This window comes from Sus scrofa, chromosome 4 (assembly GCF_000003025.6).
Source record: "Sus scrofa isolate TJ Tabasco breed Duroc chromosome 4, Sscrofa11.1, whole genome shotgun sequence".
Lineage (NCBI taxonomy): Eukaryota > Metazoa > Chordata > Mammalia > Artiodactyla > Suidae > Sus > Sus scrofa.
The window spans coordinates 76,762,679-76,783,167 of NC_010446.5; the positions used below are offsets into that span (position 1 = coordinate 76,762,679).

At 47.3% G+C, this 20,489-nt stretch overlaps 1 protein-coding gene across 1 annotated transcript in view; it reads right to left on the bottom strand.

Moving 5' to 3' along the window:
* LOC100627466 overlaps positions 1-20,489 on the bottom strand; it is a 272,180-nt gene that overhangs the window by 180,798 nt on the left and 70,893 nt on the right. The window contains 1 exon segment of the mRNA XM_021089367.1: positions 5,289-5,471. The gene's annotated coding sequence lies outside the window, so the exon portion shown is untranslated.

The following is a 20,489-nucleotide window of genomic DNA, read 5'->3' on the forward strand; positions in this document are numbered from 1 at the left end:
GAAGCTTCCCTGTTTCTCAGGCAAGAAGACCAATCCCCAAACAGCCTGCATACACCTGTGGTGGCCAGTGGATCCAATTCAAGGCAACAAGTGGTTTCTGAACTTATAGCAGGATCGTTTTGCTAGCCATTATCTCAAATCCTTTATTTCCTCTTTTTTTTTTTTTTTTTTTTTTGCCAAACCCATGTAAGTTTCAGGGCCAAGGATCAAACCTGAGCCAAAGGCAGGATCCTTAACTCACTGAGCCACCAGGGAACTCCCATTTTTCTCTCTTTTTAATAAAAGGATTCTAACTTTTTTTAAGCCAAGCACATTCCCCAGTGTCTGTCACAGCTACTTGCAACCATGTCACTGTTCTAACCCCTCAGCTGGAAGCAGTGGTATTGTACGGTTCTTTCAGAAAGACCCCTGAATAGGGAGGGGCTCGTTTTCCCATCCTTCTTCCTCCTTTTTGCTCTAGAATGTAGTTCAATGGCTGGAGCTCCAGCAGCCACCTTGGATCACGAGGTGACCTTGGGAATGGTAGCAAGTCACAATAGAATGAAGAGATAGAGGAATCCTCAGCTTCACAGTGTCGACCCACCACACTGGCCCTGAACTGTGGATTCAGGTGCTTTAATCAGAAAGAAATTGATTTCTGTCTACTTGTCCTGTTTCATTTATGTGCAGCCAGAATTATATGAGATAAGCTGTGTGCCAGGCATTAGGCTTGAAACAAGTCTCCCAGCACCTCACCCACCCCAGTACACACACTCAGATGGTAAAATAAATAGTTTGGATGTGTGGGCAATGCCTGATCTAACGCAGTCATCACAAATATGTCACACCAACCACAAGCGGTACTCCTAAAGCTTTTACAGAAATGCTTCGGAGGACCCTGAATTTGTGTGAAACATTCCCAAATCCATGACTCGATAATAGATTCTTCTCCCACACAGTGTGATTTTTTTTCCTGAATCTGCAAAGTGAGGTCATTTTGCTTCCCGTGGCTTACTGCATTCAAAGAGCCTTACACTGAAAACAATTACCTCGAACCAGTAGGAACAGTTTTCCTTCTCCATCCCACCTGTTCAAAAGTGAAGTTCTGGAACCTACATGCCTATATTTTTACTCCACTTTTCCTCAGGAAGCCTCCTGATAATAAGTGAAATGCCTGTGACCTTGATAAGCTTTGAATTAAGCTGTAAAAATAAAGGCTTTTGTGGTTTCCTGAAAGGTATTTGGATCTGAGACTGTAAAAATAATTGCTTAGATACTGATGCCCATATTAAATTGGCCCTTTTACCAGAATATAATCAAGTTCTCTACTCACTTTGACAAGAATAGGCATCTCTCTGTTTGTCTAAAGACCTTAACTGATGAATAACAACAGTACCTTCTGTGACTAAAGGGAAGTTGGACAAAATATGTCAAACAGGCGCGTAGATGTAAGGAGACAAAATAATAGCCTATGTCGATGAGTTTCCCTTTAAGATGTGTCTTTGGGAAAGCAGAAGTCAGACTGTCTTTTGAGCTACAGGGATTTAAGTATTCAGATCAACTGTAAGAAAATCAGGGAACACCGGGGCTTGCAGGGGACCGGGCAGCTCTCTGCTGTCCCCCACCTGAGCCTCAGAGCTTCCGTCATGGGACTCGGCACTGTTCCCCCAGCCCTCAGACCCGAGGACCCTCCTTCTCCATTACTTCCACCCCCTCAGCACTTTCCTGGTCCTGTGAGGTTTTGTGCTTCTTGCGTTGCTGGTTGGAGCCCTTTGTAAATAACTTGTTGGCGTCTAATCTCTTAACTTTTCCCTTTCACTTTGGAACAAGGGGTGGAGGGTAGGGTCTGGGGTGATGGAAGGCGCTCAGGGATGACCCTTTCTACCGCGTGGCCACTGCAGCTCTCCTGGGCCAGCCTAGGTCACAAAACCACAGCTCAGACGGGGAGAGTAGCCGACTGAACAATGGCAGCTCTTAGGAAGGAAGGCGGGCACAGGCAGCAGTCCAGCGGAGATGCTCCAAAGGACACGCTTTGGAGTTCCTGTTGTGGCCCGGTGGAAGTGAACCTGACTAGCAACCATGAGGACACAGGTTTGATCCCTGGCCTCACTCAGTGGGTTAAGAATCCAGCACTGCTATGGCTGTGGCAAAGGCCAGCAGCTACAGCTCTGATTCGATCCCTAGCCTGGGAACTTCCATATGCTACAGGTGTGGCCCTAAAAAGAGGAAAAAAAAAAAAAAAAAAAAAAAAAAGACAAAAAAAAAGTGACCTGCTTTAATCTGAGTTTCTGCTCGGGCCAGTCCTTCCTGGGATCAGGACTCCTTTCCCGGGGAGGTGCTCTGCCGTCTTCAGGGGGCCCAGCGGAAAGGTGCACCTTCCTCTGATGAGGATGGAGGTGGGCGGGGGGCCTGTGATGCCGTTGGCCCCACTGCACTGACCACAAAACCAGCTCATAAATATACGAAATACTTTCTCAAAGAAAAACAAAGATTGTTTTCATTTATATCTGAAAGTATTTTCATTATTCGAGTATAGTTATTATATATATAACATCGTGGTATTAATTCAGATATTATCAGGAAATATAAACAATTGGAATATGGCATTACTTGTAAAATGTTCTAACAATGATAGTTGTTGCTGATCTTTTTACTGCTTGATAATTGTTAAAATTATTTTGTGATTAAGTAATTTAACCTGAAATAAGCTCATCCAAGGGCCAGAGTCTACACACTCTGCTGACACACTGCCTGAAAAGCCACAACTTATTTTGCTGAAACTGACCGTCCACCTGTGCCGTTCCCTTTCCAGGTACCTTCTCTTCCAGGTAACTTCTCTTCCTTGTCCTGAGGGATCCTTCAACTGCAGCAATGCCCAGGCCTTCACTGTGTTTACAAGTTTCTAAGGGCACCGTTTGGCCTTTGTGTTACGTTGCTATTAAGCGATTCTAAGAGACTAAATAAAGGAAGTGTAAACAGAAACTAAGCACCTACTGCTGTGGTGCTGATGGCAGGTGCCCTGAAGAACCACGCTGGGCTTGCTCTGCATCCACCCTTACAAACTTGCAGTGCAGAAATTCTGGTTGGCCAGAGGAAGGAAGAAAGGTCATGGTGTATCCTTGTGAAAGTCTAAGCCATTCGTTCTAAAGGTACCAAATGAAATAAGGAGGCTGGGGATGCATGAGGAAGTTTAGAAGAAGGAGCTTTTGCTCTGTTCCAAGGCCCATTTGGCAAAACTGTCTTCCGAGGACTCAGGTCCTGGGGTAATGGGCCCAGTTTCCCTGCAGGGCGCTCCCTGAGGCAGCTCTGGTCTCTCCAGCATCCAGATCCTGCCTCACACCTGAGGCAGCAGAGTGGCCCTGTCCCCAGGGCTGAGAGGGTACCAGAGCCGCATGCCTGCGGCCTCACGAGACAACCCACCTAAAGCCACCTGGTGCTAGTCCCACAGCGACGGCACCAAAGGTGCCACGGGCCGTGCAGGTTTCCCTGCTTGGAAAACCTCAGCACGTCAGACCCAGAAAAAACGAGATGGATTGGTCTCTGCACCTGCGCGAAGCACTGTGCATGGTGCGCTACGTACCCTACATACCCCTGCCCAAGCGACGGGTCTGGAAAAGGCAGAGGAGGAGGAGTGAGCCACACGGGGTCAGGGCTGGGCAAACATTCTGGACCATGTTGCGTTGCTGCCCCATGAGAAACTGCACCAGCCACATCCTCTCTTGGGCCCATGTCCTGTGAACTCAGCCCCAGCGGGGCGGGGTGGGGGGGGGGGGCAGGTGGCGAGATGGGGGGTGCTTCTTGCCAGCATCCTGTGGCCAGAACTCTGGCCTGTTCACATCTGAAATGAGCCAGGTGGATGGGGAGGTGAGGGTAGAGAGCTGGGGGAGGGGGGCACTCATGCTCCTTCTAGAGGGCTAGCAGCTTAATCAAAATAAAAACAAACTTCCTGGGGTTCCCGTCGTGACTCAGGGGAAACAAATCTGATTGGCATCCATGAGGATGCCAGTTTGATCCCTGGCCCCGCTCAGTGGGTTAAGGATCCAGCATTGCCATGAGCTGTGGTGTAGGTCGAAGATATGGCTCAGATCTGGCATTGCTGTGCCTGTGGTGTAGGCTGGCTGCTGCAGCTGATTCCACCCCTAGCCTGGGAACCTCCATATGGCACGGGTGCGGCCCTAAAAAGACAAAAACAAAAAGAAACTTCCACTGAGGACCACCATTCACGTGTCTCCTTGGTTTATGGTGTGAGGATTCAGTTGCCTGCAGGTGCTCATCCGAGAGGACTCAGTGCCCCCCACTACACACCCCTGTTCTTGTCATGATGCCCTCAAAGATTCTCCTCTCAATTTACCTCTTCTGCAGATCGGAAATAGGCTTTGCTGCTTGAATGTTATGAATTGAACACCTGGCGAGGTTATGAGAGCTGAATGTCATCCAGGTTAGAGGCCAAGAGAGCGCCGTTCAACTCCCCTTTTCCCACTGGAAGTCCCTACACACACCCCACACCGTGGTCTGAACGTTCTTTTCACATTCTCCCATCTGGCCCTTCTAAGCCCTGGTGGTCACCCCCTTTAGACGGTCCTCTGGCCACCTCACTGGTCTTCAGGCATCACCTGGCCTCGACCACTGTGACTTACTCTCTCTACTCTCCTCTCTGCCTCCAGAGTTTAAAAAAATGTCAGGAGTTCCTATTGTGGTTCAGTGGGTAAGAACCCAGCATACTGTTCGTGAGGATGAAAGTTCGATCCCTCATCTCATTCAGTGGGTGTAGACCAGCAGCTACTGTTCAGATTCAACCCCTGGCCTGGGAACTTCCATATGCCTCAAGTGCGGCTGTAAAAAGAAAAATAAAATAAAAAATTAAAAATGTTAAAATGTCAGTTATCCTTTCTAAAACCTAAGACTTACCATAGTATTCCTCTGCCAAACACCCTCCAGTGTTACCTGAGAGACTTCAGGATCCATTCCAAGTCCCGTGCATGGCCCACAGGCTCTTGACCTTGAGGGCAGTTGTCCAAACCAGCTCTGAAAGCTAGAATAGCTGAGAAACATCTGCAAAAATGCCCCACAGGGAAAATAAGTTCATTCACCTTTCCCATAGCAACCAACACTAAAAATGGTTTCGCTCAGGCCTTTCCTGCGTTCTGTACCGTCTTGGGCATAGTTTCCACACCATCTAGCAACTTTCCACCTTTAAATAAAAGTGTAAGATATCCTCCCTTTTAAAAACCTAATTACAAAACTTAAAATTTTCATTACCATTTCCTGTTTTTAAAAAAAGGCAAGGAGGTAAAAAGCATATATCTTACCAGTAATTTCCAAAATGAAATTCCTCAGCTGCTTCCAGAATGACTGTCTTATCAGGATGGCTGGAGTTGGGAGGAATCAGCACTCGGGGCCCAGCAGCCCAGGGGCCTGTGGCTCAGACTCTGCTTGGGAGCCAAGTGGCTGGTCTGGGCTGGTCTGAGGGAACAGCATTGTCACCTGATGGCCTGTAGCAACAGCAAACACAGCATGTAACTCACAAACCACACGCTAGCAAAGGACAGAGCTGTGACTATTAGGCTATATCCATGAGCGCCTCCTTTTTATTCAAATAAACATCCACACCACAGCACAGACAACTGCCTGACCTCGTCTTTCCAGCTGCCTGTAAAGCAAAACAACCAGCAAAATAACCTACTTGAAATAAAACTTCATTAAGTGGCCAACCGAATAATCTAGTTTATTCACTAGATCTTTTGTGGAATACAGATATAATGGCATGGGAACATGTGAGCTTTTCACCTTATTTTGCAGTTGATGTTTTGAATATTTATATTGAAAAATATTTTTCAAAAAAAAAAAAAAAAAAAGGAGTTCCCGTCGTGGCGCAGTGGTTAACAAACCCTACTAGGAACCATGAGGTTGCAGGTTCAATCCCTGCCCTTGCTCAGTGCGTTAACGATCCGGCGTTGCCGTGAGCTGTGGTGTAGGTTGCAGACACGGCTCGGATCCAGCGTTGCTGTGGCTCTGGCATAGGTTGGTGGCTACAGCTCCGATTCGACCCCTAGCCTGGGAACCTCCATATGCCACGAAAGCGGCCCAAGAAAATGGCAAAAAGACAAAAAAAAAAAAGGTATTTTTATTTAGTAAGACATCATGAAGTGAAGTCAAGTCCCCATCGCAAGTAAATTGCTTAAATTCAACCAACATTCCAACATTTGCTAGTCCATGCTCTAGTTAAGATGTGGGCCTGCTTAAAAAAAAAAAAAAAAAAAAAAAAAAAATCTGATTTCTTTTTTTTTTTTTCTTTTTTTTTTTTTTCTTTTTTTTCAGGCCCACACCTATGGCATATGGAGGTTCCCAGGCTACAGGATGAATCAGAGCTGCAGCTGCCAGCCAGCCTATACCACAGCTCACGGCAATGTGGGATCCTTAACCCACTGAGTGAGGCCAGGGATCGAACCTACAGCCTCGAGGATACTAGTTGGGTTCCTAACCCGCTGAGCCACAATGGAAACTCCACAACTCTGACTTCTAACGATTCACAAGTCAGTCATCTTCTGTGCTAGACTAACACGACGCAAGTATTATCTTTTCACTTCTGCTCTCAACACCCAGGTAGGTACCTCCTTGGGCCAGGCTGAGAGTGGGCGGCTGGATCAATCGGTGGTTGTAGTTGTTAACTTTTTGAGGAGTCTCCACACTATTTTCCACAGCAAGCTCCCCAGTTTACATCCACAGGGAGTACAAGGGTCGGAACGTCTCCACAACCTCACCTATACTCTTTAAAGAAAGAATAGCCATCCTAACATGGGTGCAGTGACGTCTCGAAGCTTCTATTTGCATCTCCTTGATGACTCACGATGGGAGCATCTCTTCATAGCCTGACTGGTCCCTGTACCTCTTTTTCAGGGAAGGGTCTGTTCAAGTCCTTTACCTGCTTTACGGTCGGGTCATCTGGGGTGTTTGGCTATTGAGTTGTAGTCTCATATTCGCTTTCATGGTCAAAGCAAAGGCGCAAGCTGTCTGCTTTTCTCCTTGATCAGAAAATATCACTTTTGTGAAGTGGAACAAACAAGAAGCAAAGGTCCTTTGAATGTGACTCAGAATGTCAGTTCCATGGAGCGAGAAATTCTGTCCAGAACCTGGGCCCTTAGAAACACTGACTGTTTTTGACAAGTTGAGCAGCAGGGGGCAGGGTGGTGCGGGGGAGTCAGAGGCTGCCAGCCCCGCAGGCTTGACCCAAGGAAGGCAGTGGGGATGGACAGAGGGGTCTCTACCGAGGGAGGTTATGAAGCCACAACTATAAAGCAGGTCTGTAGGGGGGGCGAGGGGAGACTCTCAAAATCCCCGCCCCCCCCACTTCTACCCTGGGGGGCAGATGGATGGTGGGGCCACCAGCTTAATTTCGAAAGGGAAACAAGTCACTAATTTATTACTTCAATTTGACTGGTCAAAATAATGTACATAATTTGAACTTTTTTAAAAAACTAACCTAGAGTTTAACTAGTTGCTAAAGATAAATTTTGTTGGAGGGATTCTTCTCTTTCCTGGGGGAAATACCCTGGAAGCAGCCTTCCCAGACCTGACACGTAAGGCTTTGGAAACAACGTCCAGACCTCTCTGAGTGAGTTTTCTCGCCTTCCTCCGTGCCTCTGATCTCTCATTCCACATCCTTCCTCCTCCCCTTCCACCCTGGACCAGTTTCCTCCTCCTGCCTACTTCTGTGAGTCACACGCAGGAAGGAAAACTTGATACAGGCGATTATGAAGTACTGTAACCTAAAGGAACGGGTCAACTAAAGTGCCTCTTTGAATCTTAGAGAACATCTAGGGGAAAAAAAAAAAAGTCTATCATGATAACAGGTGTTAAAATTCAGGTAGAAAAATGTTAAATGTTTCACTTTTCCAAGGTTCTAACTGAATTGGCCAGAACTCCAAAGGGTCTGAGCTCTTCCTGTGCGTGAGCCAGCCTGCATCAGTTTCACAGCTGCTGGTAAAAATCGCGACACTCCTGGGTCAGACACGAAAAGCAGCTTACCACTGACTCACTCATGAAATGGCCAGAGGGTGGGCATTTTTATGTCAGTTCCCTGGGCCCCCATCTCACAGAGTGATGCCAAGAGGCCAGGCAATTCCTGTACATGCCGTGTATTATGTCATCAAAAAGGAACCCTGGGTTTAGGAAATTCAAGTCTTTTTTTTTTTTTTTTTTTCCCTGAACCCAAGGAATATAGAGGTCCCCAGGCCAGGGATCAAATCCATGCCACAGCTGCAACCTACATCACTGCCACAGCAATGCTGGGTCCTTAACCCACTGCACCACAGTGGGAACTTCTAGGAAACCCAAGGCTTTCTTGTCTGTTTGTTTTTTAGGCCCAAACCTGCGGCATATGGAGGTTCCCAGGCTAGGGGTCGAATGCGATCTGGAGCTGCCGGCCCACACCCTAGCCACAGCAGCGCCAGATCAGAGCCGAGTCTGTGACCTACACCACAGCTCATTGCAATGCCAGATCCTTAACCCACTGAGTGAGGCCTGAGATCAAACCCAAATCCTCATGGATACTCGTCGAGTTCTTAACCCACTGAGCCACAACGGGAATTCTCCCAAGTCCTTCTAACAAACATTGAACATGCCTGCCTTGTACTCTGTAGGGAGACACAGATCTCTCTTCCTAGGCTGTTCACCATATAAACATCCTTGGAAAGAGTCAGAACAGTTGTCAACCAATGCCTTTTTTTTTTTTTTTTTTTTTTTTTAGGGCTGCACCTGAAGCATATGGAGATTCCCAGGCTAGGGACTGAATCAAATGGGAGCTGTAGCTGCTGGCCACAGCCACAGCCACTGTCACTCCAGATTCGTGCTGCATCTGCAGGCTACACCACATCTTTAACCCACTGAGCGAGGCCAGGGATCAAACCTGCGTCCTCATGGATGCTAGTTGGGTTCATTTCTGCTGTGCCACGACAGGAACTCCGGAAGCCGATGTCTTGATGGCAAGATGTTCAGCAAAGCAACAGATCCATGGAGGGCTGTCTCCGGGGGGGCACAGCTGGATGAAAAGCTGGTCTACCCTTTCACTAGCTGAGCTCTGTTCAGTCTCGTACCAAAGCTCCGTTCTGGCACTAACCACCAGGAGTTGGCACAAACCCCACAAATCAAAGGGAACAGCGCCCAACAAGGCTGCCATCATGTCGGATGCCAGGGGCACTTCAGAGTTCCTAGGGCCCCCCACTTCTTACCAACTGGTGGTAAATTCAGGGGTTGTGATGACCCCCTGCAGTTCAGCAATTTGCTAGAAAAATTCACAGACCCCAGGAAAGCTCTATAGTTATAACTAGAGTTTTATTATAAAAGGATAGTAGCCAGGAGGACCGACCAAATGATGAGACACACAAGGCGAGGTCCAGGAGGGAGAACAAGGCCTCCCTGCGGGTCAGAGCCTGACATCCTCCCTGTCATCCACAGTCACCAACCAGGAAACCCCGCTGAGCTTGGCGTCCAGAGTGTTCACTGGGGTTTCGTGGTGTGGGCACAAGTGATTAAATGACTGGCCATGGGATGCAAGGCAATCTCCAGCCTCCTCCCCACTCTCTGGAGGTCAGGAAGCTGACAGTCCCAACCCTCTAATCATGGTGTGTCCCCTGGTGACCAGTCCCCAGCCCAGTTAGCATCACCTCATCAGCACAACAAAGGTGTCCCGACCAGCTTGAAACCAGGACAAGACCAATCAAACGCTGTTCTACCACAGTTCTTTTCACAGGAAATACTGCATCTGCCTTTATCAATGAGGCCACGGTTGGGTTTGAATGGCTCTAAGAAAGGGTGTCCTTGAGGCTTTTTGGAGGTCATGTTCCACCTGCAAGGGGGCAGGCTTAAAACAGATCCTAACACATACATTTGTTCCAAAGACGGCAACCGTATCCATGACAACCAGTACCTTTCATACTGCTACCTTCCTATATTTTGCTAGAAACTTGTAAGCAACAAGAAAGCAAAGTTTGCTTGAAAGAAAAAGTTTAAGAGAGGAATACCAGAGGCTCTTTTGGACAGTTCCGGTTTTGCAAGATGAGAAGCATCTCGTGTATGGACAGGGGTGACGGTGTCACAATGGTGTGAATGGACTTAATGGCACTGGACTCTAAAAAATGGTTAAGATGGTTCATTTTATCATTTTATGCTATATATAATTTACCACAATTTTTTACAAGATGCTCACTTGAGTCACTTCTGGACGAATTTAATCTGAGCTCAAGGAGAGAATCTTTTCCAGTCAATTAAATCGATGGGTGTCTCTTCTCCACTCCTTCCTTTGGGACCTCGGACAGCTGCCAGCAATGCAGAGCGGGAGGTTAAGGACGTGGCCGCCTCCCCTTGGCCAAGACAGGGCTCCTCCACCTGCAGCACCTTCCAAAGATGCTCTGCTGTTGGGGGGAGGGGCAGGGGAGGCAGGTCTCAAGAGTGGCCACTCCAGCTTAGCCAGGGGCCCCAGGCAAATGCTGGATGGCACCTGGCCAATAACAAAACACGATGAGTAGCTACTGTGTTGGAGTTGGGAGATCCTAGTTAATTGATTTTTTTCCCCCATAAATTAGAATTTTTGATGAAGCCTGTAAAATCTGAATTCTCTCCCAAGGATATTTCTTTGCAGAATTTGAATATGCTGTTGCTTCTCTTCCCCTTCTTGTGGCTTTAAGTTTTGTGTCTCGTCTCTATTTGCTCTTTTTATTACAGAGACTGAATCTTTCATCTTTATGTAATAACTGCTTGCTGGGTTACTGTCAGATGCTTCATATTTGCATTTCCTCCTGTAGCATCTGAGAAGCATCAGGGAAGAGCCCTACATCTGCCCCCTAAAAACCGGACATCCATGTTCCTCTCACCTGTGAAATGCTCAGGCTGATGGATACCGGTTGAGCGTCTATTCCATGCCATTGACTTTGGGCACACAGGGGTGGCCAAGAAACAGGCTCTAAAGAGTCCCTGCCCCTCCCAAAGCACAACTAACTAAGGTGAGCGTATTTTCCTGATAGAAATGCCCTTCCTTTGCACTTTGGAACAGGTTCTGGGAACTTACAGAGTAGAACTGAATAAAGACTTGTTTTTAGGAGTTCCCTTTGTGGCTCAGCAGTTAACAAACCCAACTAGGATCGATGAGAATGTGGGTTTGATCCCTGGCCCCGCTCAGTGGGTTAAGGATCCAGTGTTGCCCTGAGCTGTGGTGTAGGTCCAAGATGTGGCTTGGATCCCAAGTTGTGGCTATGGCCTGGGAGGCAGCTACAGCTCCAATTCGACTTCTAGCGTGGGAACTTCCATATGCTGCAAATGTGGCCCTAAAAAAGCCCAAAAAAAAGACTTGTTTTTAGAGTGGGCAGTTTTCTTTCCTTCAGCCATCACATCTCCAGACCTCACCTGCCCATGGCCAGCTAAGGAGGTGTCCCTTGAGCTGCTGCAGAGCCTTGCCCTTAGCCAGCTTCTCAATGCCCTCGCCCTGCCTCCTCCCGCCCTCTCCCTGAGGAGGGCCCTAGGCAGGGCTACACTGGCTGAATCCGTCCATGCATCTTCCCCATGGAAATCCATGGCCCTGAGCAAGTGTGGAGCACGGAAGCCACAGCCTTCGGAAAATGAGCGGAGCAGTGCGTTTTTACCCAGATCGGGTCACCTTTACACCTGGGCCCTCGAAACACCACGGTCACTAGAGAACAGTCTCTGCCGCTCAGGCCTCTACTCCAGCCAGGCGAGGGCGGTACCTCGCTGGGAAGCGTTCCCGCTGCGGCTGGGTGGTCAGGACCGCCCAGCTCCACAACCTTGCGCAAATCCACCACCCTCTCTGTGCTTCAGAGCCTTCAATTATCAAAGAAGGGTATTGATAGTCATCATTTCATTGGATTGCTTACATCATATGAGATCATTCCATGCTGCTCTTAGAACCCCGCTCGGCGCACAGCGCACACTGGCAAGAGTTAACCGATGCTTTAACCATCAACCCTCCGACTCCGCCCACCAGGCTCCTGTGCAACTCCCTCCACCTCAGCAGCCCCTCCCTTCACTTCACCTCCAACAACCAGGAGCCCTGGAGAGGTCAGAGCAAAAATATAAGCAAATATTTTCAGACGGCAGCACTTCATTAACCTGTTCAGTATAAGTCTCCTGAAAGAACGGCCAAAAAAAATGAATGTGTTAATTCTATTCTAAAAGTGTAGCTCAATCAGGGAAGCCAGCTCATGAATGAACCAACGAGGATGTCATCCAGGACAACAGTCCGATTCTAACGTTCTTAAGGCCCACTCGACTTTCAACGATGACATTTCACCCCAAGGATCAGGATTGAACCTTGGATGGTAGACGGCTGGGCAGCAAGGTCAATGCACCTCAATCACTTTCATGGACCCGGACTTTTTCGCGAACACAGCTGACTCTAAGCCGCAACCGCGGCGCCACCCCACGTTTCACTCTCTGTCCCCATGATTCGTGCCACTTCAGCCTCGGGTGGCCCGATTTTGCACCGAGATTTCCCACCCACATGGCCTTTGAGTCACTCCTGAGTCCTCTCCCGTTTCCTTCCTGAAGTTAATACATTCCCGCCAAATCCGCGGTTACTTCTTCAAGGGGCACGTCCTGCCGGCGGCGGCACAGCGCGAGCCTCCTTCCAGGGGGGTTTCCAGCCCCCGGCGATCCCGAGGCCCCACGAAGCCCGGGAGGGACCCCTTGGCCCCTCACTCCCTCCTTTCCTGACTCCCGGGGGAGAATCGGAGGACTCGGAATCGGCTCCGGGCTGGAGCCCAGAGGACGGGAAACCAACGGGCACACGCTTCCCATCACCCAGAGCATCGGGAGCAGGGGGCTTTCCCACCGGGCGGCGGCGGCTCCAGGCCAGGACTGTCTGCGTCCCAGGGCGCAGCCGGGGCGGGAGTCGGTCACCGCCCTTCGAAACCCCTTTGAAGCCGGGCAAAGGTCCCCCCAAGGCAAGCTTGAGAGCTCCTCCACTTAGGCTGGGAGGGGCAGTTTCCTGGCGGCCTCTCACAGGACGGAAGTGCAGGAACAATCACAGTGCAGGATTCTCACTTTAGACACCAAAATCTAAAAACCCAATAAAAATAAGCTGCGTGTGGGAGAGGGCATCAGACAGGCCAAGACGTAATCCATTACCCTCCAGACCTAGTATCATAATGCGCTTATTGTTTTTAAGGGCGTACAGGCTGTCCCATCAAAATCAGATTAAACACGCCCAGCTCCTTGAGCAGTTTCAGAGCCTGCCCCCCTTGGTCCTTCTCACAACGTGGTCAGGGGTTGATTTCTCTTACAACACGGCTCCCCAGAGGGATGTGGCTGGCACTGCTTCCCCTTGCTGTGGCTAAAATTCTCACTCTCTTCCACATGAGCTGTTCCCACACCCAGGCCTTCTGTTCTGGGTTGAAGGAATTGAGTTTGCAGGCTTTTGTTTGCATTTGTATTCTTTAGGAGAATTAGAGACAATGAGAACTGAAGAATTCCTAGAAATTGCTATGCCAGTGTTTTCACCATGAGGGTTTAAGCCCATTTGTGGGCCATGAAATCAATTCAACAGGTCACCACCAGCTTTTTCTTTAGAAATGAAATAAAATGGAGTAGAAGATATCAAAGTGCACTGCATTTATGAAGGGCAAGTATTAACTTTTGCATGAGAATACAAGTGTGTGAGTGGGAGGGACGGGTGGATGTGTACTAGGTTATGATCACAATGGAACTCTGGTCAAAAAATGTAAAAGCCAGAGTTCCCATTGTGGCTCAGTGGTTAACGAATCCGACTAGGAACCATGAGGTTGCAGGTTTGATCCCTGGCCTTGCTCAGTGGGTTAAGGATCCGGCGTTGCCACGAGCTGTGGTGTAGGTTGCAGACGTGGCTCGGATCCTGAGTTGCTGTGGCTCTGGCATAGGCCAGCAGCTATAGCTCCGATTAGACCCCCTAGCCTGGGAACTTCTATATGCCACAGGAGCAGCCCTAGAAAAGGCAAAAAGACAAAAAAAAAAAAAAAAAAAGTAAAAACCACTGGCCTAGTCCAGCCCTGGGCTAGCAGTGTGCTACGATGGATAAGCACCTGAGTGAAACGGAGTCAGAAAAGCTTTGGCTTCAGGACATGGAAGCAGCCTCAACAGAGGAATGGATAAAGAAGATGTGATCATATACACAATGGAATATTACTCCGCCATAAAAAAGAATGAATTAATGCCTTTTGCAGCAACATGGATGGACCTAGAGATTCTCATACTAAATGAAGAAAGTCAGACAGAGAAAGACAAATATCATGTGAGAACACTAATATCTGGAATCTAATAAAAATAATTCAAGAGCACTTATTCACAAAACAGAAACAGACTCAAAGGTTTGGAAACCAAACTTACTCTTACCAAAGAGGAAACGTTCTGGGGAGGAATATATGAGGAGGTTGGGATTAACATATACACAATACTAAATATAAAACAGATAAGGAACAAGGGTCTACTGTATAACACAGGGAACTCTACTCAATACAGTGTCATTACCTATATGGGAAAAGAATCTGAAAAGGAATGGATGCATGTATGTGTATAACTGAGTCACTCGGCTGTACACCTAAAACTAGCACAACTTCTTTAGTCAACCCTATACCAATAAAATTTTTTAAAAATTAAAAAAAGAAAAGCCCTGGCTTTAAGCCTGAGCCCTGACACGTAGGAACTGCATGACCACAGGACGCTAGGTAGCTTCTTTGAAACTCAGCTCATTCCCTCATCTATGAAATGGGGTAACAACAGTCTATTTCTATTACTCCAAGAGGTGTTAAGGAGAAGCACCCCCCGTGGAGAAAGCACATTTGTACCACATGCCGAGAACCCCAATGTGAACCCCGATTGTACTTCTGTCCTTCCCCAGACAGCCCTTCCATCAGAACTTATGTTCCATCAGATGAGGAAAGTGAGGCAGTCGGGTCCAGGCTTCCCTACTGACACAGACCACCACCCCTGTCCTCAGTCCACTCTGCTTCTATCCAAGTGCAATGGTGCATATAAAGTACTTAGCACCAGCAGTACTAAGTACTCAGTGCTGACACCAAGGAGCCTTTACACTCGGTGCTCCTCAAACCTCCCAAGATGAAGAGTCATGCTGGAGGCAGGTTGATGCCCTGCTTCCTTCACCAGGGAATTGTTACCCGTTTGGCCCTCCTGAGCAATGTGCTTTGTGACAAGCCTCACTGACACCTGGCCAGCGCTCCCGCCCTGGTCCAGGACTGAAGCCTGTGGCCCAAACTCTGAGCAAAATACATCATCAGCCATGGCACGGTTATCAGCACCACAGCTGCCAGGATTGTGGTTAGTGTCATCCCACACACATATTCAGATGTTCCCTTTCACCGCCCAAAGCTCTTTCTGCTGCTCCACCGAAGGCGAACTTGCACGTTCGTCCCCGTCTCAGCCCCTAGGAAGCCCTTGGAATCTTGACGTCCAGAGGCACCCAGGCTCCTCTCTGGCTTTGCGTCACCCGCACCCCTGCTAAGCTTGTCTTGTGTGTCTTCGCGCAAGATGCTGATAAGGCTGTTCATCGAGATAGGGCCAAGGACAGATCTGCTCTCAGGGACAATGACGAGAACAGGCTCTAATCCACTCCAGGCCTGTGCGCGTGCTGGCTTCAGGTTGCCCAGCGGGAGGCAGAGGAAGCCCCGGGAGATAAACCGCTGTGAAGGCTCCATCTTGTGGCGAACGCGCGTAGGTGCACCTCGAGCGCTGAGATGCGGAACCGAAGGAAGGCTGGACGGACGGTTAAGGCAGATGCCACCGCCTGGGAGCTGAGGGCATCTGCATCTCTCTTTGGATCTGAACAGCGAATTCTTTTTTTCTCATAATGTCTCAGAGTAAATCCGACGGGCCCTATTCCTTTTTCTCACCACTGTGAATTCAATACATGTAACACCACTATTCAATGAATGGCCCAGAAAAAAAAAAAAAAAAAGTTTAAAAAGCCACTTAGGTAAAGAGACAAAATTTACCTTCCATCCACAGTTCTTAATTTGAAATGTAAGTTCTCTTTTCCTTCGCTCATGATTTGGAAATTATCTTTAAGGAATCCTACATTTAACGTGGGCAACTCTAGAGGAAGGCAGTGCTGTCCTAGCCAGGCAGTTTCCTCATGATGCCAGGACTGACACCAGCACTGACGTCGCAGTCAATCTGGCCTGCTGTACCTGGATCTCACTCCTTCAGGTGTGAGTGATGCTGCCTTCCCCAAGCTACTCAGATTTCTATTTCCTTCCAGAATATGGGACAGCCAGGATGAAGGAGGTGTTTCAAAACACATAATCAGACATGAGTCTTCTTTTTTTTTCTTTTTTTTTTTTTTTTTGGTCTTTTTAGAGCCACACCCACAGCATATGGAAGTTCCCAGGCTAGAGGTCGACTCAGAGCTACAGCTGCTGGCCTACAGCTCCAGATCTGAGCTGCGTCTCTGACCTACACCACAGCTCACGACAACACCAGATCCTTAACCCTCTGAGCGAGACCAGGGATGGAACCTGCATCCTCATGGATACTAGTTGAGTTCATAAACCACTGAGCCACATCAGGAACTCCCTACAATCAGGCATGAGTCTTCAGTGTGCGTTTAAACGTCCCGACTAAATCTGAGTTGGAGGGGGATTCCACTGGGGTGCACCCGTAGGGCCTGTCAGGGTTGAGGATGGTAAGACAGGGCTGAAAGCTGCAATAAGAAAAATGAGCAGTCATCACCTGGGATCGCGATGTCAGGAGGGTGTCTCCAAACCCAACTCAGACCTCAAAACCTGGAAGGAGCAGCTCCTGTTGTGGCTCACTGGGTTAAGAACCCAGCTAGTATCCATGGGGATGTAGGTTCAATCCCTGGCCCCGCTCAGCGGGTTAAGGATCCAATGTTGCCATGAGCTGCAGCGTGGGTCACAGACGAGGCTCAGATCCTGCATTGCTGTGGCTGTGGTGTAGGCTGGCACCTGCAGCTCCAATTCGACTCCTACCCTGGGAACTTCCATATGCCATGGGTGCGGGCCTAAAAAGACACACACACCAAAAAAAAAAAAAAAACCCAAAAGGGCAAATACAGGAAAACAATGCTGTTGTTTATTCAGTCAACACACATGCAGCAGTGGTATGTTTTCAAAACAGTGAGAACAGAATTCTGCCCAGAGATTCTCTGTCTGGGAAGAAGGCTGATGTGTGAATAGGTAACTGTACAGGTTCCTGAAATGCTTTGGAAGAAGAGCAGGCAGAAGCGAGATCTGTCAAACTCCCCCTGGTGTGACCTCCTCTCAGGAACCAAGGAGAAGCATTTTTATCTGATAGTTCTCTTTGCTCTCAATTTATAACCTCGCAGATTGAAGCATCCTAACCCCATCACACCTCTGGAATTTTGAGGACAGTTCTTTCATCACAGTGTCAGCCCTAATTTAAGAGAGCACCATAAATGTACCGATGAGAAAAAGACTGCGCCTTCATGCAAAGTCTTTCCACCTCTTACACCAGCAGGCTGTGATGCTCCACCGAACTGCTCCAAAGGGATGTAGAAATACACTATGAAGTCCAAATAAAGCATGTCTTGCATGTTCAAGACAGGCTGCTTTCACTGGTAAATGCCGTTTGGAGGTCTGCCCTTTCCCAGAGGAAAGTTATTCAAGTAAAAAGTGTGCATACAGTCAGTATCTTAGTAATTGATGAAATAACAAGAAAAGCAATCCCTACTACGGAGAACGTTTTCACTGAACACACCGCTTTTTATTTCACTGGGAAACAAACGTTAATGATCTAGGAACAGCTTAAGACTCTCACCCATTTCATCTTCCACTGGCGATCCCTACCGAGGACTTCATCCAGGGCTAGAAGAGTTCTTCATGAAAGTCAGACCAAGTGCAGAAGCTTGAGATGCTTAATTCAGAGTGTTCCGCTATGGTGGCTATTTGGGAATTTGCAAATAATTGCTTTTGGTATTGAGAAAGTGACGTGTATAAGTGGCAAGCTAGTTGGAGTTCCCATCATGGCACAGCAGAAACAAATCCAACTAGGAACCATGAGGTTGTGGGTTTGATTCCTGGCCTCGCTCGGTGGGTTAAGGATCCGGTGTTGCCATGAGCTGTAGTATAGGTCACAGATGTGGTTCCGATTAGACCCCTAGCCTGGGAACCTCCATATGTCACGGGTGCAGCCCTGAAAAAGACAAAAGACAAAAATAAAATAAGTAGCAAGCTAGTTGATTTCGGTAAGTATGAGCAGTACAAACAACAAAGGACTGAACCTGAATTTCCTGGGTCTAAAACAAAATGCCTTAGCTTCACTGTCATAAAGACAATAAAAATCACAGGTAGCCCTCAGATTTACAAATCATTCAAGTGGTCAAGAAGGGAAATAGGATATCACTTAATCCTACAGTCCCAAGGACTAAGGAGGATAGGGATTCAGATGGACTTGGACCTGAATCTCTCTTTCTTAAGGAAGCTGGGGGAGACACTACATTCTGGCTTCACCCAGATTCTACTCACATGAGATCTGCTCAGTCCAATTCCAGCCACGGGGCTGACCAAGGCACAGCTGGGGTTGATGGGGAGAAGGACCCTCCAGAAACAAACTAATAGAAATGTCTGGTATGATATCACATTCCATTAACATTGTCCTTGGATGGTGGAAATTCCTGGACTCAAGAAATGAAGAGACAACTCAGAACAAAGTGCAGAAGCTGTTACCATGGATTTCAGAATTTCAGACTTAGCCAGAAGGCTGCAGTTTTAATTCCAAGGGGAAGGCTGGAGAAGAAGGAGGGAGCTGGGCCTGAACCACCTGCTCAAGACCCATTATGTGCCAAAGGCTGGCCAGACTGCAGAGCAGACAGAGATTCCTGTGCACGTGGCTGGGGAAGCAGCAACGAAACTTTTAGTCTACTGGTATCTTGTATTAAAAAAAAAAAAAATGACTTGCAAAGTTCCCCAGTGGCCTGGCAGTTAACAATCCGGCACTGTCACTGCTGTAGCATGGGTTCAATCCCTGGCCTGGGAACTTCCACATGCCACAGGCATGGCCAAAAAAATAAATAAATAAAAAATAAAAAATGACTTGCAAGAAATCAAAACCTCTGACTATAGCCTATGCAGACATGAATTTATACCACTTAAACCCAAGATTTAAACATGAAGACTAGAAAATCTTTGCAAACGAAGTGACGGACAAGGGATTAATCTCCAAAATGTACAAACATCTCATACAGTTTTATATCAAAAAAAAACAAGCAACCCAATTAAAAAATTGTTAGAAGATCTAAATAGACATTTCTCCAAAGAAGATAGACAGATGGCCAAAAAGCATATGAAAAGATGCTCAGCATCGCTAATTATTACAAAAAAGCAAATCAAAACTACAAGATATCACCTCATATCAGTCAGAATGGCCATCATCAAAAAGTCTACAAACAATAAATGTTGGAGTGGCTGTGAAGAAAAGGGAACCCTCCTACACTGTTGGTGGGAATATAAATTGGTGCAACCACTATGGGAAACAGTATGGAGGTTCCTTAAGAAAATAAATATGGAACTACTGTATGATCCAGCAGTCCCACTCCTGGGCATATATCTGGATAAAACCATGACTCTAAAAGACACATGCACCCCAACATTCATTGCAGCACTATATACAATAGCCAAGACACGGAAGCAACCTAAATGTCCATTGACAGAGGAGTGGATAAAAAAGATGTGGTCATATATTCAATGGAATATTACTCAGCCATAAAAAAGAATGAATTAATGCCTTTTGCAGCAATATGGTTAGGGTTAGGGTTAGGGACCTAGTGCTTCTCATACTAAATGAAGAAAGTAAGACAGAGAAAGACAAATATCATGTGAGAACACTAATATCTGGAATCTAATAAAAATAATTCAAGAGCACTTATTCACAAAACAGAAACAGACTCAAAGGTTTGGAAACCAAACTTACTCTTACCAAAGAGGAAACGTTCTGGGGAGGGATATATGAGGAGGTTGGGATTAACATATACACAATACTAAATATAAAACAGATAAGGAACAAGGGTCTACTGTATAACACAGGGAACTCTACTCAATACTGTGTCATAACCACATGCACCCGCATGTTCATTGCAATACTATTCACAATAGCCAGGACAGGGAAACAACCCAAATGTCCATCGACAGATGATTGGATTCGGAAGATGTGGTATATATACACAATGGAATACTACTCAGCCATAAAAAAGAATGACATAATGCCATTTGCAGCAACATGGATGGAACTAGAGAATCTCATCCTGAGTGAAATGAGCCAGAAAGACAAAGACAAATACCATATGATATCACTTATAACTGGAATCTAATATCCAGCACAAATGAGCCTCTCCTCAGAAAAGAAAATCATGGACTTGGAGAAGAAACTTGTGGCTGCCTGATGGGAGGGGGAAGGAGTGGGAGGGATCAGGAGCTTGGGCTTATCAGACACAACTTAGAATAGATTTACAAGGAGATCCTGCTGAATAGCATTGAGAA